At 44.3% G+C, this 24,670-nt stretch overlaps 1 protein-coding gene across 15 annotated transcripts in view; it reads left to right on the forward strand.

Annotated features, from left to right (window-relative positions):
* The window catches only part of MICAL3 (microtubule associated monooxygenase, calponin and LIM domain containing 3), a 239,530-nt gene that overhangs the window by 58,798 nt on the left and 156,062 nt on the right, over positions 1–24,670 (forward strand). The gene's annotated exons all lie outside the window — the stretch shown is intronic.

The raw sequence follows: 24,670 nt of genomic DNA on the forward strand, positions 1-24,670 counted from the left end.
TTGTCCCTTAAAAAGATAGTTGGGTGTTGTGGGAGGCGTCTGTAGTCCTAGTTACTTGGTAGGCTGAGGCAAGAGAATTGCTTAAGCTGATTTGAGGTTGCTGTGACGCCACAGCATTTTATTGAGGGTGACAAAGTGAGACTGTCTAAAAATTAAAGAAGTCCACGATGGTCTCATTTTACTATGTACTATAATTGTGTTGTGGGTAGGGACCATGTCCTTAAAGAATGTCCCTGGAACCTTGTACATGTTTGATCTTAGCTAGTTGATCAGTGGGTAAAGTACCCACTTGCCTGGAGCCAGGAGCACCTTACCTTGCAAACCTTCCCAGCCTGTGGTATTGATTGAGGTGTGGATTAGGAGGCAAACAGTGGGAGTGACTTTCCTGGCTCTCTCAGTGCAAGTGGCTGCTGTGTTGTCAGTGGAGTCTAACTGCACTCCCTTGCCAAGTTTGTGGTGACTCCTGTGGCTTGTAGGGTAGGGTCAGATGAAAGGTCTTAGCTCAGTACCAAGGGGTGTCAGATATGTTCTGCGAATCTCAGCCCACTGTCCTCTGTGCTTGGCCATGGCAGGGTAAGGAGTGGGCGAAGTATGCCCACCACATGTTAACAACTGTCTCGCCACATTGCTTAGGAGCTGGAGATTGTCAAATCCTTCCTCCACATTTATATAAAACCTCAGGGAGCAAAATCATTGTCATTGAGATTGTCATGTCATCTCATGCATGGGTGTTCCTAAGAGAGTCTTCCTTTAAACATTCGGCATCTAGGAAAGTTGTAGATAAAGTTACGTCATTATTTGAAGTATAGAAGTGTTTGTCACCTTTGTTCTCCTGAACTAGATACAGAAAATAAGTGAATAAATCAGCAGTTTGTATACTCTGTGTATCGAATATGCTTTGTTATTTCTGTCTTCAGAATGTTTTGGTAATTGCTTATCTCCAGCATCTGAAACTGTATCTGTTATAATTGGTGCATGGGATTTGTTAAATGATTTTCCCTTTTTAAATTTTGGTTTCCATTGTCACGGTTATAATCTGATCCCCCTTCATCTCATGTTCTGGTGATCATCCAAGCCTCCTGGATGTGGCCTGACTGCAGTTGTAGCTTCCTCAATGCCTCCCTCCTGACTTGAGCCTGTTGCTGTTTTCCTGCCAGATTCCCAAAGTTTCCAGCAATCTCCTGCTGGGTAGCTCTGCCTCCTGGCCTCCCCCACCCTGGGGTGTGTCGCCTCCCTCCCTCTCTTCTTTGCTTACCTAACCCCTAACCATCCTTTTCCTCCACAGATGGGCTGGCCATGCTGGTTTGTTGTACCACTTGCATTATTTCTTTTCCTTGATTTCCAGGACCCTGAGCTTCTGGAGGATTGGAATGGAGTCTTACTTTTTGTGAGTCTCTTTCAGCAGTCATCACATGTGCCGTGCTGTAAACAGTCAGCAAACATTGATTGACAAACTTACCCCTCTCTACAGACATTGGCCTAGAGAATTACCTGTGTGAAGCCCTTTCCTGTCTTTGCCTCCTTTTGAATCCTTTCTTCTATAGATCTTATGGTTTGTCTCTATTTGAGTGTCCAGGAAATAGGCCAGAGGATTTGGTCAGGAACTGAAACCCCAGACAGTAGGTTTTCAAAGGTAAGTCTCATGGTCCTGCAGAGCCCCCTTGCTCTTGGGAAGGTGAGGTGGGGCTGAAGAGTAGCTGCAGGTGGCCCAGGCATTAGAGCAGGTGTGGCAGAAGGGCTGTAGGCTGGAGGGCTGGAGCCTGCCTTTGAAGGGGAGCTGGCTCCAGAATAGCTAGGAGGAGGCATAGTCACAGGGCAGGTTTGGGGTGCAGACCCCCCAGCCTCTCTTGCTTTCCTCCTGTTGCCCCCTGTTCTCTCATCCCCATCTTGGGTTTGGGCTTCCCCTTGCCACACTGGAGATATTATTGCCTCTTTAGTAGATCAAGGGCGTCTGCTGTATGGGAAGGAAACTCCAGGAGTTGGTGTATATGCTTTGTTGGGAGCTCCATGGATCTGTTTGGACTTATTCAGGATTAATGGGGGAGGTCCAGCAGGGCTAGTGGGTAGTTGTCCAGACCTCTGTGGTGGTTCCTTGTTGCACTCCATGAATCTAAAGCCCTCATGGAGCCCCACAGAGTCCCACGAGGTTGGCTTGTTCCCCCTTGTCAACCACCTTTTCTTATTGAGCGTGTGCTCTTCCCATGCCTCCACTTTGTCCTGAGGCTTACCCCCCACCCCCCACCCCCGCTCTCACTTACCACCCTGGGCAACAGTGCAGCCCCTTCCCAGCACACCTAGCACTTCCTGTTCTCCCCTCTTGGTTTTCTTCCGAAGAATGTTTTCTCTACATGTCAGAGCTCACTCGTGTGCTGTCTGTTTCCTCTCACTAGAAGGCAGGAATTTTCGTGGCTACCTTTTTGTAAAATTTTGTTTTTATGCGCTAGGAGCCAGACACATGTACACATGTGTGGTGAAAGATGGGCAACCTACCGTGGGATTGGGGGAACTCGTGCACTGGGGAAGGCAGGCCGATCATCTCAGTCCTGGAAGTGAAGATGACTTGTCCCAACCTGATTCTGCTGTTCTTAGGGCACATTTTGTCTTCATCTCTTCCCAGGAGGCTGAGAGAAACTTCCTGTTGCTAATCAATCAATCAACAAATAGTAAATGCTTTTTGTATACAGAGTGCACTTATAGGCACTAGAACATTACTGGATCTTAAAGGCAGGGAAGCTATCATGAATTTTTTTTTGAGACTCTGTCCCCCTTGGTAGAGTGCTGTGACATTACAGCTCACAGCAACCTCAAACTCTTGGGCTTAAGTGATTCTCTTGCATCAGCCTCCCAAGTAGCTAGGACTATAGGTGCCCGCCACAACACCTGGCTGTTTTTTTTTTTTTTAAATTATAGTTGTTGTTTAGCAGGCCCAGGCTGGGCTTGAACCTGCCAGCCCCAGTGTATGTGGGTGGCGCTGTAACCACTGAGCTACTGGCACCAAGCCTATCATGAATTTTTTCATCTTCATGTCAAATGAGTCTGATTCCTTCACTCTTGCCTTATAAGGTTTGTCGTCCATCCTGTTGATATATATTTTTTTCCTATGCCTGTTCCAGTCCCCCTGCCTCTTTTATTTATTTATCTTTATTTTTCTGCCCCATAAGATTCTGTCCCTATGTGGAAGGAGGAGTATTTATTTCCTTAACTATCTGATTTTACTAGTAAAAAATAATCCTGCCTCTCTCCCCTATGCATCCCTTCTTCAGATGTAGGGAGTCATCGTTATAAATCACTGCTAATGCTGGCTGCATTTAAAACCATACCTCTATATAAAATAGGCCCTAAGAACAGAACCACCACCTCTTAAGCACCTTCTTGGGGTTAGTTCTGGCCTGCTGGCTGCTGTGTGCTGGTGGTGTGCTTTACTCCATGGACAGACAGTTCAGTTTGACCTGTTGAGGATTCTTTCTGGCTTTTGGGATAGAGAAGCAAGTCTGTTCCACCTTTAACAGGGGATGAGGCTGATGCGGAGAGGTCAGCCTGATGGAGACACCTTAGGCCAGAAGACAGAGCCCAGCTGTAGCTGTTTTCTTCTGTAACTGCTTCCAGCCATTTGTTATCATCTTCACCACTACATGGAGTAAGGCCAACTCAGTCTGACTGTTAGGTATTTACATTTTAGGGAACTTCTAGAACCCCTTGGCCTCAAGGCCTAAAATGATCCTGCTGAGGATGAGTTAAGTAGGGTTGGGAAGTTTGTTAAGGTTTGCATTGAGAGAGCTTGGAGTTTGCATCTTTTTTTAATAATTGGTGAATAAAATGCATAGGTTTATGCCATACAGGGACCACTTAGGAGATCATCAAATCATGCTGCTTCACTTGGTGAGCTTATACTATGACTTTAGTTGTGGGTAATACGGAATATTTAATTTTATTTTTGCAGTTTTTGGCCAGGGCCGGGTTTGAACCCACCACTTCTGGTATATGGGGTTGGTGCCCTACTCCTTTGAGCTACAGGCGCCACTGGGGAATATTTGATGTTTTAGGGATGAGTCTACCTTGCCCTTAACTCCCTGAGAAAAGCTCTACTCTTTTCTTAGTAGCAGGGCTTTAAACTTAAGAAACTCCAGGCAAAGCTGTTTTTTTGTAAGCAGGACAAGCTGCCGTGGGGCGGGGGTGGGGTGGGAGGTCTATTCAGTTGCTATGTAAGACTGTATACTATGTTTTTGCCTTTAGAGCTTCCTTTAGAAACTAAAGCTCTCTGTTCTGGTTATTACGTCAATTAGGGTTAGTTTTAGTTGCAAACTGCAAAATATAGCTTAAACATGAAAGAGTTTCTGTAAAAGAAGCTTAGAGATGGGAAGAAGCTGTGACAACTCCTGTGGTCAGGAGTTTGCCTCCCTCCTTCTATCTAGAAGAATGGAAGTTCTGGCCCGTTAGCTGCCCCTGGTAGTTAAACGATCCACTCTATGGATTGACAGGTAAGAGTTTATCTTGACCTACCTCTGCTATCCCTAGCACATGGTTTCCATCACTGAGAGTTAACCTCATGGTCAAATATGGCTGGTGGAGCTCAGTCATCTTATTTCTGGTTCCATGGAAAACACAAAAGAAAAAAAATGAAGAAAAAGCAAAAAATTGCTCTCCCATGTGAGAGGCTCCTTTAAAGGAGTCTTTCTGAAAGGCCTACACACTTTTGCTTGTATCTTATTAGCTGGAACCAGAAAACATGGTCAGAGATAGCTTCAAGGAAGGCTGGGAAATAATGTTTTTCTGGGTACATTACTGGCTTTAATAAAACTGGGATGCTACTTATAAGAAAGAGGTCTTTCTGGGCGGCGCCGGCCCCATATGCCGGAAGTGGTGGGTTCAAACCCAGCCTCGGCCAAAAACTGCAAAAAAAGAGAGAGAGAGAGAAAGAAAGAAAGAAATCTTTCCCAAAGTGCTGTAGAGAGAGAGAGAGAAAGAAATCTTTCCCAAAGTGCTGTAGTTAGTGTGTGTACTATAATCTCACTGTGCTTCTTCCCACCCTGTTTCCTTTGGACATTGGGAGATCACTGGGCATAGTGGCTGGCTGCCCTTACATCTTTTCATTTGTTCTTTTCTCTGGGCTAAATCATATTCCAGCCCCGGGGGTGGGAGTGCTAAGAGTCTTAGTCAACAACAGAGGCCGTGTGGGCCTGGGCTGACCTGTGGAAGGGTGCTGTCACTAGGTCTGTGGGCTCTTCCTCCCCACTTCCTTCTGAATCCTGTTTAAAGGTGGTGATCTTGATATGTGGCTTGCTTAGCTTACTATTGCAGGGCCAGAGGAGTGGGTTCTAGATCTGTATGTGGCAGGCACCTCTGAAGAAGTTGAGCTCAGCCAGAGAAGGCATAAATAAGTCCATGTGTGTGTTTATGTCCCCTCTCTGCAGCTCCATCTCCTATGACATCAGGAGTTTTTTCCAGAGGACACTCTCTTACGAGTCTCTTTTCCTGCCCATTTTCTTCCTTTGTGCACATAAACATTCACAAACACCATTTAATGGTACAAGATTTTGGTTTATGACTTAAAAATCTGAAATTCCTGAATTCTCTCTGGACCCAAGTCTTTAGGAAACCTGGAGTCTATAGTCAGTTTAGTGAGTTAGTCAAAGATCTCTCAAGTCTTTTCCAAGACAAATCCTCAGCAATTCTGTAATGTTGGCATGAGGCTTTTCAGGCATAAGGTCTATTTCCCCCTCCCACCCTGGGCTGGACATTGTCCAGGAAATTGTCACTGACATACTGAGATGCATAGCAAATGGAGCTGTCAGAAGACGGGATTCATCTTGGAAAACCTTCCTCCCAGGAGTAGTTGAGAATGTGTTAATTTGTAAGAATTAAATGAATATATTACGGGATATTGCTAGGTGGGAACAGAAAAATAGCCGGGCATTGTGGCGGGCGCCTGTAGTCCCAGCTACTCGGGAGGCTGAGGCAGGAGAATCGTGTAAGCCCAAGAGTTAGAGGTTGCTGTGAGCCGTGTGACGCCATGGCACTCTACCCGAGGGCGGTACAGTGAGACTCTGTCTCTACAAAAAAAAAAAAAAGAAAAGTGTGAGTGAGTATAGGAGAGACTGTCTTGGTTCTTAGATTCTGGTAGGTTCTCAGCTGGGAGCCACTTAGGGTGCCACCTCTTCCCCCTGCTACATGCAGCTTCTTCCAGCGCTGGATCAGTTTTGAGTGTGCGTGTTGCTGCCAATTGCTCAGCACACTGATAGTCACATTCTCTCCTGAGGAGGAGGAGGAGGAGGACTGAAGGAAGGTCCTTGTAGACAGGGGATGGGCAGACAAGGGCTTTACAGAACAAAGGGTTAGAAAGGTGTTGGGGGCAGGGCAGACACACCTGTGGTGGAGGGGAAGGATGGAACAGGGCACTCCCCAGATCCTTTGATTCTTTATCGTGCCTGCTTTTCTTTTCTGCCCCCAGTCAGGGAGATTTTGACAGAGTGGTGTAAGGGGGAAAGGAGATGATCATAGCTAACAGCCACCATTTATGGAGAGCTTCTGTGAGCTAGGCATTCTCAGTGGCCTAATGCATGTCACTTAACAAGAATCTATGGTGTGGTTATTGAGTATCTGAGAGGTTGAGTGCTTGATTAAAGTCACACAGCTGGTAAGTAGCTTAAAAAAAAAGATTTGAATCCAGTTTCATTTGACTCAAAGCCTGTGTCCTCAACCATTAGTGGATTTCTGCTTCTCCCTCTCTTTCATTCATTCTGCAGGTGTTTGAGTGTCCACTACGTATGTTCCAGGCATTGTTTGATAAAGAGTCTTTGCCTGACCAACTTTAGTTAAGGCCTGAACCTTTTCTAGGCCCATCTGTGGTTTTCCTTGTGGAATCAATTTTTAGAAGAGAACTCTGCTAAGTCAGTTTAGCACCAGAACCCCTCATCCTTGATACCTAATCGCTCTTGATATCTGATCAGGTTCTTCATCCTCTTTTGTCCCTCAGTTGATGTCTGATCACCCTGGCTTGTCTTCTGCAAGAATCCTATTAGATCAGTTCGCAAGAATTCCCTTACCTCTGATGTTTTCTCTTAGTCATTTTGTATCTACTGACCCGTGCCTCTCCTTGGCTATAAATTCCCTCTTACCTAAGCTGTTGAGCCCAATCTCTGTCCTCCCAGGTGGATATTTCCTCAGTGACTTCTGAAGGAAACAAAACACTAGATTGTAGAGAGGGTCTGGAGTGAGGAGAAGTGGGATATTAGAGAGGCTTCACATATAGTTGTCCTTTGCTCATAAGACCCCATTTCAGTGCTCCATATTATCCCTGTTGTGATAGTGGTCTTGAATAAAGTTTTCCTTACTGTGTTTTAACAAGTATCATCGAATAGTTTTTTCTTTAACAGGTTCTATGTGCTAAATATGGTAGCAGTGAGCCCAACAGATAAAAATTTTTACTCTCATGGAGCTTGTATTCTAGCAAGGGGGAATTTCCCACCTTTCATAATTTCTTATGTTCTGACGTCTTATATGAATGCCACACTCTTCCCCAGCATGCTCCTTAAGTGACTCTTCTTTCCCTCAAACACCAGAGTGAGAAGTTTCTTGTTTGTTGGATGTTGGGATATTGATACCCCCCAGCACACACCTCATAAGCCATATCCCAGAGACATCATGAGCAGATGCCAGGGTGGTTGAGATACAGTGTTTTCTGAGAGGCCGGAGGGTTCTGACATTCACCCATGCCTCAAGTTGTTTTTTTCTGTAACATTATTTCTCTCTTTGCCAGGGAAAGGTAGTCCTGGCTCACATGGAAGTACTTAGCCCACCTCATGTCCCAGAAGTTATTTTTGAGATAGGAGGAGAAAAGGTCAAGAATCAGTGATAATATTGATTCTTGCTATGAACTGTCCTGAGGTTTGATTTCAGAGAGGTTCTTTATTTTATTTTATTTTATTTTTTTTTGTAGAGACAGAGTCTCACTTTACTGCCCTCGGTAGAGTGCCGTGGCGTCACACAGCTCACAGCAACCTCCAGCTCTTGGGCTTACGTGATTCTCTTGCCTCAGCCTCCCGAGTAGCTGGGACTACAGGCGCCCGCCACAACACCCGGCTATTTTTTTGTTGCAGTTTGGCCAGGGCTGGGTTTGAACCCGCCACCCTCGGCATATGGGGCCGGCGCCCTACTCACTGAGCCACAGGCGCCGCCCCTCAGAGAGGTTCTTGTGTTTAATTCATTTTAGCTAGTTAATTTTTTTTTCCTCTGGAGTCTGGTTCAGGCCTTATGTATGAAAGGAAAGGTGAGTTGACTGCTTTGTCTACCTTGAGGTCACATTTGAGTGCCCAGAGATAGAGGAAAGAGGAGGGATGCTGCAAGGAGAGTACTTTCCACTAAGAACAGCACACCGGAGGACTTAGAGCAGGTGTGTATTCATCCTATGTTCAAGAGACCTATTGAATGAAGGATTTGGATTTGATGTTGCTATGGCTTTACTGAACTTAGGGATGGAAGGCAGAGTTGCCATCATCATCATTGTCATCTCTAGCCTTTATTGAATGCTTGCTATCTGTGTTGGGCACTATAAAAGGCATTTTATGAGCAACGCCTGTGGCTCAATGAGTAAGGCACTAGCCCCATGTACTGAAGGTGGCGGGTTTAAACCCGGCCCCAGCCAAAAAAGAAAAAAAAAAAAGGCATTTTATAAATGTTACAGCCTTCCTCTGAGGTAGGTTGTTGCTGGCATCTTTTGCCAGAAAAGGAAACTGAGAGAGGTTAAGAAACTGTCCCAAAGTCACATGGCTAGGAAAGGGACAGAGTTGGAATTGAACTTAGGGCCCTTTGCCAGGCCTTCACACACAGTTGTCCTTTGCTCATCAGGTAAATCCTGTAGTGTCGGGTGCTGTTTCTGGAGTGTGCTCTTTGGCATGCTGACGGACCAGCGTGCGCATGGATTTCTCTCTACATAGCTCTCTTGCCTTTCACAATTTCCTTTGTTACATCTTTCAGGTCATAAAAGCTCAGGGTTTTTTTGGGGTGTGTGGCATATTTTTGGTTGATTGTTGTACTTCTCCCTTATATTTGATTGTTCCCTCTGTCCTCAATCCGTTCCCACTCCCTCTCCACAAGATGTGTCCAGGTTGGCTTAGTTCTGCCTCTTCAACTCCAGAATTGCAGCAGATTTTAGGAGGCTGGGAGAGTGGAGTGGGAAACCAGCTCACACTTGCTAGAGGCCAGAGCTGCTCAGATGCCACTCACAGACTTATGTTATGGAAGCTGGAGATTTCCTCAGTGGCTTCTCAAGGAAATGAAAACACTAGATTGCACAGAGGGTCTGGAAAGAGGAGAAATGGGATATTAAGGAGGCTGGGCAGTACCTACCTCTACTTAGAGCAGCTTTTACCTGTTCTAGGTGTTAGAGATTGGCTGCTAACAAAAGGTTTAATCACTTAGCTAGTCTAGTCCTGTCTTTTTACAGAAAAGGAAACCGATTCCTTGCCTAAACAAGTGTTGTGTCCAAGGATGAATGGTCCAGTAAGCTATTGAGTCAGTGCTGAAATCTTATTCCCATCCTTCCTGTCAACCTCACCCTAGTTTTCGTGTGTCAGGTAATAGTTTTTGAACTCTAAGTGATTTGGCTCTTGCTAGGCAGTTGATAGATTGCTCTCTAGTTATTTCATAAAAGACTGCTCTCTAGTTATTTCATAAAAGAAGTATCTTTGACTTTGTGACAATCTTTAGCAGCCGTTTTATTACTCAGCAGTCATGGATTTGGTGTTTGACCTGAACAAGTTCATGGTTTCTCTTCTGTGCTTTGAGCTTTTCCTTTTGTAAAGTAGGAATAATGAATACTAGATCTGTACAGTGGAGTGTGTTTTGAAAGGAAGAGTGTCATAAAGGGCCTCTCCTATCTCTCAGACCCTTTAGGAATGAGGTCTTATGTATCTGTTATATTTGACAGCATGCAAAGCACTTTGTATAGCTTTGAAATTTATTTACAACAGTAAGGTAGATAGAGCTCAGATTATAATTTTTATTTTGTAAATGTGAAAATGGATTTACATGATGGAGTCCTGCTTCAGTTCCCTGTCTCCTGATTCTGAATCCAGTGATCCTGGTAATACCGCCCTGCCTCTTCACAAATACGGTGTGTGTGCTGCAGGGTCATCCGGATGACCTTTCCTTACAGTCTGGGTATTCATTTCTGGTTGCGGAGGAACTTGTTGAGTAAGGGCAGTGCCACTTAGTCTGAGACGGCAGAGGAAGTGGCCCAGCCAGGAAGCTGGGCCACATCACCAGAAGGTCCAGTTGGAGAGACCGCTGTGCTGGTCTTTCCCCTGGGACACTCAGGAGGCTGGCATAGGGTGGAGCTGACAGTGGGATTTCTTTTCCTGTTCATTATGGGATGGTAAGTATTTTTAAATGTCTCCTGAAACATTCTTTGGCTAGTGGGTGGTGGTGTGCCAAAGTTCATGGCTTTAAATCTCTGAGCTTCATCATTGGAGTCCTGGGGGCTGTCTTCTGCAAGAAGTTTATTGTGTTACCCTTTTTTAGATGAGCAAACAAGAGCCATTCTCTACTTAAACTTCCTCTCAGGCTAGTCAATAAGAGAGTCTCTTCAAAGAGAATTAAGTCTTGCAATTACTGGCAAACGAGTGTGATGCAGTTTAGAAATGTTTTCATCTTTGTAAAAAGATAGCTATAGTCGGCTGTGCTGCGTCCTCAGCAACCTGTGCAGCAGTACTTCTCCTTTGCCTGAGTTTTTCCTTCTCCATTTCAAATACTCTTTCCTCTCTCCCTGCTGACACTCTTCCCAAATTTTTCTAGATTCTGCTTAGTCCTCTAAAGGCTCTGGTTCTGATTCACTTCTTTACGTTTTCTAGGCCCCTCAGCCCACGTAGTCTTGGGCAGCGTTTTTCAGCTCCTCGATCAGTTCACTGCTCAGGAGCTCATTAGAAGTGCACCATCTTAGGCCTCACCCAAACCTACAGCTTCCAAATTTGCATAGTAACAGGCTCCCCAGGTGATTTGTGTGTACATGGAGAAGTGCTGATAATCTCATGTGGTACTTACTTTTCACTTTTTGTTATTACCAGAAACTATTTTGCAGATTTCTTTCTCACCTCACTAATTCATCTTTTGTTTGGATCTCTTTGCAGCACCTGATGCAACCCTGACACAGAATAGTCCATGTGTGGGGATTGACTGTCAGCACATATTAAAAAATTTGTCAGATTTTATAGGAAAGTGAATAAGAGATGTGACATGCACACTTATAAAAATTTATTACAAGAAAGGGCAAGAAAATTTAAGAAAGGACACAGTTAATAAATTTGAATCCACCAAGTGAGGCAGTATTTGAGGAAGGGGTATGACATTGGAACCAGCCAGAAAGGCCTTAGTAGGGTCAGTTCTTCCAGCTACATCACTTGCCACCTGTGTGTGGCCTTTGTGGGGGTGGGGGGGTTGTGGAGAAAGGGTTAATTATCTTCCATTAATCTAAATTTAATTGCTTATTTCTAAAATGAGGGTAACATTATACTTATAATGTTATTCTGGGCTGGGCTTGGTAGCTCAATGCCTGTAATCCTAGCGTGCTTGGAGGCCGAGGTGGGAGGATCTCTTGAGCTCAGGAGTTTGAGACCAGCTTGAGCAAGATTGAGACCCCATCTCTAAAAATAGCCGGGCTTTGTGGTGGGTGCTTATAGTCCCAGCTACTTGAGAGATAAAGGCAGGAGGATCGCTTGAGCCCAGGAGTTTGAGGTTGCTGTGAGGTAGGCTGACACCATGGCACTATACCAAGGGCGACAAAGTGAGACTCTGTCTCTAAAAACAAACAAAAAAATACATATAATATTATTATATTATTATATGTAATATAATATCTGAAGATAAAATGAAATAATGCAGAAAAAGCACACAAATTGTAGCTAGATGGTATAAAATCTTTCACATTTACAAAATAAAAGTCTACTGTAGCTAGAAATTTTTTTTTTTTTAAGAGACAGAGTTTCACTTTGCTGCCCTTGGTAGAGTGCTGTGGCATCACAGCTCACAGCAACCTCCAGCCCTTGGGCTTAGGGGATTCTCTTGCCTCAGCCCCCCAGGTAGCTGGGACTACAGGCGCCAGCTACAATGCTCAGCTATTTTTTGTTGCAGTTTGGCCGGGGCCGGGTTTGAACCTACCACCCTTGGTATATGGGGCCAGCGCCCTACTCACTGAGCCACAGGTGCTGCCTTGTAGCTAGAGTTTTTAGTTACTTCAACTGGATTCTTGTTAATCTTTGAGAAATCTTCTATTTTGTAAAAGGGAAAAAATAGAGATAACTTTCTGAGAGTAGTGTTCCACCTATCCCTGTATTGTTTCATGATTTCCAGGACACACCCTCAGCTTTAGATCGCTTTAGCTCAAGAGTTTGAGGTTGCTGTGAGCTATGATGACATAGTACTCTACTAAGGGCATCACAGTGAAACTCTGTCTCAAAAAAAAAAAAAAAAATTACCTGGGCATGGTGGTGCTCAGCTGTAGTCCCAGCTACTCGGGAGGCTGAGGCAAGAGGATTGCTTGAGTCCAGGGGGGTTTAAGGTTGCTGTGAGCTATGATGATGACTCTAATGGACTCTAGCCTAGGCAACAGAGCAAAACACTGTCTCCAAAAAAAAAGGTATCACCTGTGTTTTTGCATTAGACCTGTTTTACCTGCATTTTCTGAACCTTATTATAAGACATGTTAAAAATTTTTTAACTCTTGAGGGGATTTTTACACTTCGATTTTATAGAGAAACCAGAATGAGCAGAATTCACTTTTCAGCTCAAGTTGATGATTCTTTTTTTTTTTTTGTGGTTTTTGGCCGGGGCTGGGTTTGAACCCGCCACCTCCGGCATATGGGACCTGCGCCCTACTCCTTGAGCCACAGGTGCCGCCCAAGTTGATGATTCTTTCACAGCTGCATATGTGTGATATTATGAAGTTCAGTGAAAGGAGGGCTATGTCTTAGAGTTTAGAGCGAGGCAGGCACTTGAGTGTTTCTCTTTTTTCTTAAAGGATGTCTTTCCTCCAGATCACCTGCTTTGTAAAGGGAACATGCTGTCATCTTGTTGGCAGTACAGCCATACCATGGGGTGGTCTACTTTTTGGGGTATGTGGCACTTTCTCAGCTTAGATAGCCTTGCCTGCAGGAGTGCAGGTTGCAAAATGAATGCCAGAAGTAGCCGAGCTTGTCTGGGAGAACAAAGAGGAGAAGGTGTGCCAACCCAGCCACGTGGCATGGCAGCCTGGCTCTGATCTTAGATGGACAGCAGGCATTTTATGTGCAGTATTTCTCATCTGAAGTCACACTCCTACTTTCTTTGTGATTTAAAAAATTTCTTCCCTTCCATTTTTTGTTCTAGATTCTCAGTCCTTATTCTTTGAAATCCGAAGTATGGAAAGGCAATAGCAGGGCCTTTCCAAGCACCTTCCTGCTTGGTGTCAGGATCCTGTGCCCAGCAGTTTGCTGAAAAGCAGAGGGAGGGGTATTCCCGAGGGAAGGGGGCAGGAAAGACCAGAGACTAAAAATAGGTAATGGGTAAGAACCTGCTAACCACTCTCTCAGGTCAGATATAGTCCTCCTGTGATAACTGTGCTCACAGTGGAGTGCATTTTTGGAACAGAGAAGAGAAAAATAAACCCTTATTAAAATATCACCACTAAACATTGGCTTTTGCTGTGTGTTCCAGATAAGAGGAGCTTTGCCAATCACCTGGTGGTTCTGGGGAAGTGTGTGTTTGTGACTGTGCATGTGGTGTGTCCATATGTATGTGCAGTGTCTGGGCATCACATGTGTGAGGCCCTGTGATGGTTCAGGTTCAGGTGCTGAGGCATTCTCGGACTATGGATGAGTATTCTCATGGAGGCTTTGCTTGAGAGATTTTTTTGCACATATAAAGGTGTGCCAGGCAACTTCCTCCCACTAAATGAGTGAAACTCCTCTGGGTCATGTTTATAGAGTGAATACACAGCTGGGGTCATCGTTCACACAGAGGGTGTCCTCTTTGCAGAGCAGAGGGCCAAGAGGGCCAAAATCCAAGTTGGTCTCGCTATTCTAGTGATTGTCAAGCTACCTTATTCCCCTTCTTTTTGTTCCTTTTAAGAAGTAGGGGTTTAACTCCACAAGCCAAGGAAAATGAATTCTTCTCTGGCTTCTTGGGCTATAATGCAGAGGAGGTACAGCTGCTCCAGTTAAAACTGGCAAGAATCCCTTCTATACTCCTGGACAGCCAGAGGGAACTCCAAGGAAAACTCTATGAAAGTATTTGAGATGCTACCTGCTTTAGGTCATTAATATCTCCTAGCCACATTCTTCTTTGAATATTTATTTATTTATTGTTTGGGATTCATTGAGGATACAAAGAACTAGGTTGCACTGATTGCATTTGTTAAAGTCCCTCTTATAATTGTGTCCCATCCCCAAGTTCTTTGACTATTTAGTAACCTGTTTTTACTAGGGAGGATTTTCTGTCCTAACTTTCAGAGTGGATTCTGAATAACTTAATAAGGTTATTGCTTTTGTATCCCTCTGGGCTTGTTTCTGCTTTTTCCTGTAACCTGAGAAAGTAGTCCTCTGCCCCCAGCTCTGATTCTGCAGCTTGTGGATGGACCTTCCACTGTGCTGAGCAGCTAGTGCTTGTGTGGTGCGTGGCCTGTGTGACTCATTTTGTTCCTTTATCTTGGTCTGCCAGCTAGCTATATATAGCATATTCATATTCTCTCTCTCCCTTTCATCCCTTCTTTTTCTGATCTCTGGGCAGAAGAGAAGCCTTGTCTATTGCCTTTGATGTGGGAGGCTGGGCTAGGAGCCATTCTTGGGTGGGTAGGGGCTACGTGGTGGAATTGGATACACTAGGGCTACTGGCAGGCTTATGTGGAGAAGGGCCTGGTCCACTTATAGAGCCCATTTTGCTCCCTGTGTGTGTGGGGGTGGGGGGTGGTAGGGGTGAAGTCTGTGTCACCCCCTAAATGTCCAAGTCTGAAGGAATAGCTTCTCAGGGAGAAAGAAAGCAGTTCCTCATGTGAATCTTGCTGTTGTTTTATTTAGGGGAAGCCTGGGAATGTGAGTGATTGAGGACCTTCTCAATTAGCAGATGCAGAGTGTGGTGCAGGTGCTCAGAGAGCCCAGACAGATGTGGGTAGCACAGGCAGGGGAACCAGCCAAGGACCCTGCTTTCTACCTGGGCGCAGAGCCCAAGATGTCCCCCGAATTTAGATTTTTCATGTACATTAGCGGATGAGGGCAAAGGGAACAGAGGCCTCTGGATCTTTTCAGACTTAAGCTATCAGCTGGCAGTCTTCTCACTTAACCATTGGCTGAGCTAAACCAGGAATGAGATATAGGTGTACACTCCCTGCACCAGGGAAACAACTCTTGAGAAAGGTAAAGACTGAAATGTGTGTGAGAGAGGGTCTGGATTTTTTCTCCTAGGAGCCTTGGAGAATTGCATTGGTAGCAGTCAGCCATAAAGGTCACAGGTTGAGTCTAGCCTGAAGTAGGTAGTAGATAGTCTTGGCTTGATCTTAATTTTATACCTAGACACACTGTTAAATAAAAAATAAAAAAGGGCACCCCATGTGTGTCAGCACAGCATTCATATTTAATGGCATTTGATAGTATATTTATCATTTGTAGTAAGTTTTAAGATCTCAGAGGTATGCAGTGTTATTACCAGAAATAAATTGTACAGTGATTTCTCTCTCAGTGACTGAGGATAGTCCTTCCTGCTCCTGCCTAGGCCTCTTCCCTTGCCCCCCCCAATACTGTAACCTTTTTCACCCTAGGTGGCTGTTGGCCTAGTAACCTGTCTCTCATTTATTAGTAACATGTTTACTTATATCCTGTCTTCAGTTAAAAATGTTATTCTTTCTCCTAAGCTGTACTTGAACTTGTTCAGTGCCCATCTCTTGGAACCTGCAGTCTTAGCTGGGCATGCTGGGGTGCACTGTGGTCCCAGTTGCCCAGGAGGCTGAGGTAGGAAAATAACTTGAGTCCAGGAGTTTGAGGGTGCAGTGAACTATGATATATGCTACTGCACTCCAGCCTGGGTGACACTGAGAGACCATGCCTCAAAATGAAACAAAGAAAGAAAGAAAGGACACCTAGTCTCTTGAGCCTTTAAACAGTTGAGTGCGTGTGCTCCCTGCCGCCTGGCTGTGCCCACCAGTCTTGGCTGCTGGAATCCCAGGAGGGTTGGCACACACCGTTGCTGGGGCAAACTTTGCATGGAATGTTGCCCTCATGCCATTAGCAAAGCGGAGGCTGGGTCGGCTGTGCTCTCCCTGCCTCCGACTTTATTGTTCAGGACTTAATGTAATAATATGCTTGAATAGGCGGAGAGATCGCATTAGCTTGGCTCTGCAGTTGTAAACAATATTTGCTCTGTGAGTTTTCTCTTTCACCCCTTGCTCCCAACACCCCCTCTCTCCTTGCATATTCTAACCTTGGCTAAACAGCTTCATTCATAAGATGGACCAGTGTTTTCTGGGAAGAAAGTGGACTGAAAACAACCTCATCCCAAGAACCTTCAGTTGTGATGCACAAATAATAACTGGTTAGTTTCTGGGTAGAGATTTTAACTAATCTCTGCATCGACCAAAGTCTTTTCCTTATATTCCCACCTCCCTTCACTGCTTTGGAATCCTAGGGAAAACACACACACAAACACACACACACACACACACACACACAGGTAACAATAAACAACTTTCCTAAAACTCTGGCCTTTGCAGGGAGCATTGGAAAGATGCCACTGATGGCCTCCTGGAACAAAGGCTTCCACTGTCAGTCTTGGCAGGGGTGGGAGTTGGGGAGGGGTGAGGGCACAGGTACATTCCTAAATGGTCTGTTGCTTGCACTTGAGGGGATTTTAGGCTTCGGTGTTTTTTCCACATGAAGGTTTTTGTCCCCTGCTTCTCAATTTCTTCTGTAATTTAACACAGAAGTAAAAGTAAAACCCCATCTCACACCTGTGTTACCCATTGCAGTTTGACAATTGCAGTGGTTGATTTCACAAGCAAACCTGCTCCACTTTCCCAGTGTTGATTGGTGCCTGATGATGTCATGGCATAAAACTCAAACTGATTGTTTTCTCTATGGGACAGGCCCCCCAAAAGGCAGACAGCAGAACCCTTGCTCTTTTGTTTCCTCCAGTTCACTGGAGGACTAGATGGGAAAGGTGGGAGCAGAGCTATGGTTGCAGATTGCTTTGAGTTATTTATGAAACTGTCTCCAGCACCTAGAATAGGAGGATTTCTCAGATAGGGAAAGGGCCTTTGTATTTCATGAGAGCACATGGTACTTTTTGCAGTGAAGAGATTTTTTTTTTGTCTGTTTGCCTTAATTGTCTTTGTTAAAAGAAAGATAGAAGCACTTTTAAAGAAACCACATTTAGGAAAATAAATAATAATCAGAAAATTTTTTTTGGTTCCTTGTAGAGCCTGGGGATTATTTTTGCCATCAGCACATGCCCATCATAGTGGTAAACTTTAGCTTTATAGTGATGACTCTGAGGTGTTAATTAAGGGAAACGTATAGTCTCAGAGTGTTTCCTCTGGTTTAACGGGTACAAGTTACTTGGAGAGTTCACTCTTGAGCAGACTTGATGAAAAGTGCTTTCACCTTGGACCTTCCTGGGCCTGCTGCGGTACAGAAAGAACAGTTGGGCTGCTGGTGACCCAGCACAGCAGGTCTGGCCTGAATCTTGTGGGTTGTACCCATCAAACTTGAACCCTCTAGGACTGCCTTTGTCGACATGGTGGGTTTGGGTCATCTCATACTGCTTGGCAAAATCAGTAGAATTACTAGATGCTTGTCATCGGTAGCAGCCTGGATCATTTGGAAACCTCATGTGAAGCCAGTTCCCTTTTGCAGGCTTCTGCAGCAGACAGAACCAATAGCAGAACCCCACACTGAGTTCTCTTTTTCATCAGGCATCCATTGGTGACTTTCTTCAGACTTGATGAGGTCTTGGAGCATCTGAAAGTCATTTTCCTTAGACTTTACATGTGGTCATTGCCAGTTCATGATTATGGATTAGCACTGACCTTAACAGCAATCTCTAAAGAGCTTCGTTGGAAAAGATGCCCCACTTTGCTGAGTGGTGAGGTGGAATATGTCTGACAGGAGACACCATTGATGGGCAGAAGAATAGACAGAGCTGTCCTTGGTGGGGCTGGGCTATATTTACCTTTCTTAGAGCACTCAGGACTTTGATTTGTTGGGCAAGAGGAAACTCTAAAGCTGGCCAGCCAGCCAGAGTCACTCAGCACCTGGTCTTCCTTCACCCATTTAGATTGTTCTTAATTCTGTGCTTCCCTGCAAACATACAATCACTGGGCTATCTTTAGACGTGTTGTGGTATAACTTCACCTCAGGAGAGACAGAACATTACAGCTGGTTTACATTTGCCTGAACAAAACACACACACTCAGAGATTAGGCATGTGGATGTTACTCAGTTCTTTTGGCTGGGCAACTCTTCTCTTGTTATTGTTTTAAAGTTGGGGGTAGTAGAGATTTGCTGAATAGGGCGTTGGCATGTTTGTAGGGGAGAAGGTCCATTTGAATGTAGAAGCACCTACAATTACTGGACTGAGTGTGTGCTACATTCCCCAATCTTCCTTCTACTTCCCTTCTTCTCAGCTCTGGTGGCACATTAGAATCAGGGAGGGGTTACCCACACCCACTGCATGCCACCACAGAGATTTTGATTTGATTGATCTGGAATGGGGACTAAACATTGGTGTATTTTTTTGAGTTTCCTTGGCAATTCTAATGAGCTTTATATCTACCCTGGGAGGGTCAATCACATACCTAATCGTATAGTAAAATATAATATTTTCCCTCCTCTTCCTCTCTCAGTTCACCTACCCCAGAAGTGGCATTATATAAAACACAAAGTAGTTGTTCTTCAAATTGAGAATTGCCTGAATTTTATGGGCAATGACAACTGTTGCTCTGGTTTGGCATCTGAAGCTCAACTTGTTTCTGCTTCCTTCTTTTTGCTTCTGTCTAGGAAGAACCCAGGTGCTGGGTCTACTGAAGGCCTCCCTAATCCATTGGTCCTCTCTCCAAGGCCCAGACATTTTTCTCCAGAAAAGTTGAGTGAGGAAATGCTCAGACCATGGCCTGCCACCATCCTATCAGCAGGTGTCATCGCCACCCCGAGGATGATTAGCTTTCAACTTGACTGAAATTTGTGTTTCAGCTCTGTTCACCTCAGAGCTTGGTTCGCCTCTGTAATGATGGACTCCCTCTGGGCAGGAATCTTCTGAGTTTCTTATGGCAAATGCAGGCAAGAGAGAAATGGTGTGGAGCAGCCCTGAGCCTGGTTTTCTCCAGTAATCCAAATGAAGACATGTTCTAAGTCTATGGGAATTAGGTGAATTGTGGGGTACAATTGGTGTTGATCAGGCATCTACTGAGTCAGTGACAGAGTAGGTGAAAGAAGTGGTCTATTTGGTCTATTCATCCTGTGGCCTTTGGGCATAACTGGATGTCTCCTATTTTTTGTTTTTATAATGGGCAGGTGGAAAAGGAGTAGGTTGACCCATCATTCTACCTGGAATTATGATAAAATGGGAATATATGTGGTGTTTGACTTGTTTTGTATAATTCATCCCACCCTGATTAAAGAACTGTCGTTCAACATTTGACTCTGGCCTGTCCTGCAAGGCAGAGCTTATACCTTTTCCTTTGAGGAATTAGGCCACAGATCTGGAAAATGTTCTTTAACTGCTTGAATATTCTCTACCTAATTTCTGTTCCCTTTTCTGTTTACTTTCCCTTTCTAGTCCCTTTCCAGAATACATCCTTGGGCTTATGCTACCTTTGCACCTTTCCTTGTGATGAATTTATTCTTCTACTCCTAAGTATATTCTTCCACATATTCTGCCACTAGATGTGACTATTTTATAGAACTAGTAGTCCTTCCCCTGGTCTCTTTGCTCTTTGAGTTTGGTTTAGCTTTTCTAAAGTTGTGTTGTATTATTTAATAGCTTTGATCAGGATTAGCTCTCTTCTTTTTTCTTCTTCGTCCTCCTTTTTCCCTTCCCCTTCATTTTTTAGAGATGGAGATCTGTCTATGTTGCCTAGCCTGGAGTGCAGTGGCTATTCACAGGTGTGGTCATGGTATACTGCAGCCTTGAGCTCAAGTGGTCCTCCCACCTCAGCCTCTTAAGTAGCTGGGATTACAGGTGCATGTCTCTGCACCTGGCAGGATTAGTTCTCTTCTTTTTTTTGAGACAGAGTCTCACTATGTCGCCCTCAGTAGAGTGCTGTGGCATCACAGCTCGCAGCAACCTCAAACTCTTGGGCTTAAGCGATTCTGTTGCCTCAGTCTCCCAAGTAGCATCCGCCACAACGCCTGGCTATTTTTTGGTTGTAGTTATCATTGTTGTTTGGCAGGCTCGGGCCGGGTTCGAACTTGCCAACTCCAGTGTACGTGGCTGGCGCCCTAACCACTGAGCTACAGGCACTGAGCCTAGTACTCTTCTTTATAGGCTGACTCACAAATACATTTTATCTACAAGAAGTCTTGATTTTGAGGTTGTATCCAGCTAGCCCTTTCTAGGGCAGATATTAAAATGATGATTGATACATTGAATAAAATCAATCGTTGGCACTTTATTCCCCAGGCATTTGTTCTTATCTTCAGAAGTATGAACTTCCTCTAGTTATAGGAAGGGATGTTCTGGCCAGGGGTATGAGACCTCCAATTGTGATGCCATGACTTCTAAGTCAGTATTAGCACCTTCAGTAAATACGGTATGTATGTACTTCCTTTGATTCCTGTTTACAGAAGCTCAGATCATTAGTGTGTGCAATAGTGTTGGCCCTGGGTATCTTTTGAGTTAGGTGTCTGTTTCCCCAGTGTCTTGAATGGAGTGACTTTCTGGCAAAAGGCAGACAGTAGTGGATGAGATTATGTGCTGTATGTAGAAGAGGGCAGCTGTTCTAATTAAATACAAAGAAAGGAGCCTAGTTTCCCAAGTCACTCTCTAGGCAGGCTTTTCATTTCTAGAAAAGTGGAAAGAAGTATTTATCTGTCTTTTTTGGAAATTGCTGCTACCTTACAGAGTGATGGAGAGAGAGACAGGTCTGTTCTTCATCAGGAACACAGAGTTGAGTCAAAGCCCTCCACTTGGCCAAATTCATTATCCATAGTCTATCCCAGCTCTCACAAGCTTCCTGCCTTTGGTATTTGGCCTCCTAGGGAGAGGGCAGGGATGCATGGCCACCATGTGCCCCTCTATCATCTTTGTGAGAGGGAAGTACGCCCCTGTGAGAGGGAAGGGCAGGTATGTGGCTCACTTAGTAGGATACAGGCAGGATCTCAGACCTACCACTCTGCAGCCCTGCTCCTTATCTTAGTCCATTTTCTGTTATAATAGAAAACTGGGTAATATATAAGGAAGTGAAATTTCTTTTTTAGTTACAGAGGTTGGACAAGGTTGAGGGGTCAATAATGTGATGAGAGAGCCTTCTTGCTGTAGAGACTCTCTGCAGGGTCTTGAGGTGGTATAGGCATCACATGGTCAGGGGCCTGGACATGCCAATTCAGGTCTCTCATCTTCTTATAAGCTACCAGGCCCACTTCTGTGATAGCCTGTTAACCCATTAATTCACAAACAGATAAATCCACTCTCTTCCCTCATGACTCAGGGATTTCTCAAAGGCCCCACCTTTGCATACTGCCATATTGGGGATTAAAATTCAACATGAGTTTTGGAGGGGACAGATATTTATACTACCATGGTAGACAAGGGTGGGAAGTAAGAGCCCAATATTCAGTCAGGGTGATGAGCTCCACTTCCTGTGTAGACGTGTGTTTATCCTTCATTACTTGTTACCTAAATGGTTTTTGCTACAAGTGCTGAATGTCCTTGAGATTTGAGTTAGAGCCAGGAGCACTGGCAGGGAAAATAGTAGACTTACCTTCACAAGGGAGAAGTGGCCTTGCCCTCTGCCAGACTTCCATTTAGTCCTTTCAGACTCTGGTTATCAAAGCATCATCTTAGTTCAAAGGACTACTAATTCATCTTGACACTCAAGCCTTTTGTCCAAAATTGTATTTGGCACCAGAGCACAGTATAGTATCTGCCAAGTTTAAGCTCTGTGAATACACAGGAGCCCAGAGGCTCAACACAGCCTCCTCTTTGGTGAGGGCAGCACTGTAAGGAAAGATAGCCCACCCTTTCCAAATCTCTTTGGATCTGTCTGTGGAGCCGTGTTCATAGCTGAACCGTACTGAGCTTTGCAGTATAGCAAGCTATTGAATGATCCGAGGTTCAAAATTACTCCCCTTCTCATTGAGGTGTTCTGGTTTCCCTATAGAGATATAAATTTCACTTTTGACACATAAATGTCTTTGAGAAGTGGAATAATTTGGGCTTTAAAATGAGGCACTCCTGCATTTGAATACTTATTAGCTAGACAAGCTAATTGTCCTGTTATCCTCAGTTTTCTCATCTGTTCTCAGATATGTAATTTCTCCTCTGAGAATTATAAAAATTTTTATAGGATTGTTGTGAGGACAAAATGGAAAGATTTATTTGAGTGTGCCCAGTGTAATACTTGACACATAAGAAAGTCCAATAAGTGAGGGTAGTGATTATAATCAACAAGAGACAACTGACAGACTCCTTATGCCTTCTTCCAAAGCAGGGTTATCTGCAGAGTCTTATACTTGAAATCTGATTGCTGTAACTCTTTGCAAGAATGAGAAGAGTATTTGTAAGTCATTTGTTTGCTTCATTCGTATCGTGACTGCTTTAGTGCTGGGAATAAGATAAGCCATGGTCCTCACTCCCAGGAACTCAAAATCTGGAGAGGCAATCATACAAATAGGTTTCTAGAGAATAAGTAAAACTCTCTAGGTGCCATGGTAGAAATTAGTTTGGGATATGGTGAAATTAGCAATCTGTCTTTGATAGCAATCCCTAAGTATGGAACCAAAGAAAATGTGGGGAAAGCTAGGCTTTTGCTTCATCTCATCTAAAATAGTGTTGTTGGACAGTTGATGGGTCCTCAAAAGGACCCATAGTCCAATTTCTTTGGCCCACTTAAAAGTAATATAAAGAAGTAAAGGGAGGTGATTCGGAGAATTTGTTATTGAAGTGAGTGCCCTTGATAACTTGCTGTGTGACCTGGTACAAGTTATTTTACTTTTTCTTTTTTTTTTTTTTTTAGAGTTTTATTGTGTTGCCCTCGGTAGAGTGCATGGTGTCACAGCTCACAGCAACCTCAGACTCTTGGGCTTAAGCGATTCTCTTGCCTCAGCCTCCCAAGTAGCTGGGACTACAGGTGCCCACCACAACGCTTGGCTATTTTTTTTGTTGCAGTTATCATTGCTCTTTAGCTGGCCCGGGCTGGGTTTGAACCTGCCACCCTTGGTGCATGTGCCCGGCGCTGTAACTACTGTGCTATGGGTGCTGCCGTTATTTTACTTCTTTTGACTTCTATTTCCTCATCTATCAAGAAGAGATATTAGCATCTGCCCTCTGTACTCATACAATTGTGTGAGGACTAAATGGGAATAATCTGCGTAAAAGTACTTTGAGAAGGATGAAGTGCTGCCTACATTTGTGGTGGGGTGGGGACATATGGATAGACCCCACGCTTTCCAAGGAAGATGGCAGTAGGAATCTAGAGAGGAAACCTAGGAGAGAAGGTAAGACCCAGCACATGCTTTCCCCTCTTGTTCTTCAGATGTCGCTTTGAGTTACTCAGAAAAGCTTCCAGGACCAGCTTGTCTCAGAGCCTCTCCTATTCTTTTAAGTCACTGTAACTTGTGCGTTTCTTCCCAGCCCCTGTATTTAGTAATAATATTCATGTTTGCTAACTTGTTTATTGTCTGTATTCTTCACTAGACAGTAAGCTCCCAGGCACTATGTGTTCATTCACCAGTGTAAATTTAATGACAAGCATATTATGCACTCAAAAATTGACTAAATGAAGTGAAAGGTGGCAAGATATGTTGTCTTCCCAGGAAAGCAACAGCTTTGAGATGCTCACATGTATGCCTCACCAATAGATTCTTGTGCCAAGGATCCAAAGGAGTGTCTTAGTCTGAGAATGGTATAGCGTCACCAGAGTGCAGGTTCTAAATTGCCACAGCCTGGATTTGTGACTCATCTCTGCCCTTCCCTACGTGTCCCTTTCTGCCCTTTTAGGGATGCTGAACTCAGCTTGCTTTTGGGGTGCACATTGAATTTGGTGAATCTGTCTCTTGAAAATGGAAAAGCCATTCTAGACTACAGAACTTGTTTCCAGGGAGTTCCTATCACGCCAGGCAGGGAGCATGTATCCTCTTTGCTATTTATAAGGCATACAACGCTGGCTCTGGTCAGAAACCGCACCCTAGTGGGCTCCCAGCTGTCTGCCAGATCTTATGCCAAGTAGTGTTGTGTTGGGCTCTTCCTTAGGATGTGAGGCATCGTGTGGATTCCGTTTACGTGTGCTGCTCGGTGTCACTCAGATTGCTATTCTTTCAGGACACTTAAAAGATTCCCTTTTTTTTTCTTTTTGATTTTAGCTTTTTTCCCTAATATATGCATGTTCTATAAAGTGCACAAATCTTGAGTGTACAACTCAAATTTATATATGTATAAATGTGTGTGTGTTGATAGGATTCAGTCAGGTAAGGTGAGCTGTTGTGGCATTTTAGGGATGAGG

Source organism: Nycticebus coucang, chromosome 12 (genome assembly GCF_027406575.1).
Source record: "Nycticebus coucang isolate mNycCou1 chromosome 12, mNycCou1.pri, whole genome shotgun sequence".
NCBI lineage: Eukaryota > Metazoa > Chordata > Mammalia > Primates > Lorisidae > Nycticebus > Nycticebus coucang.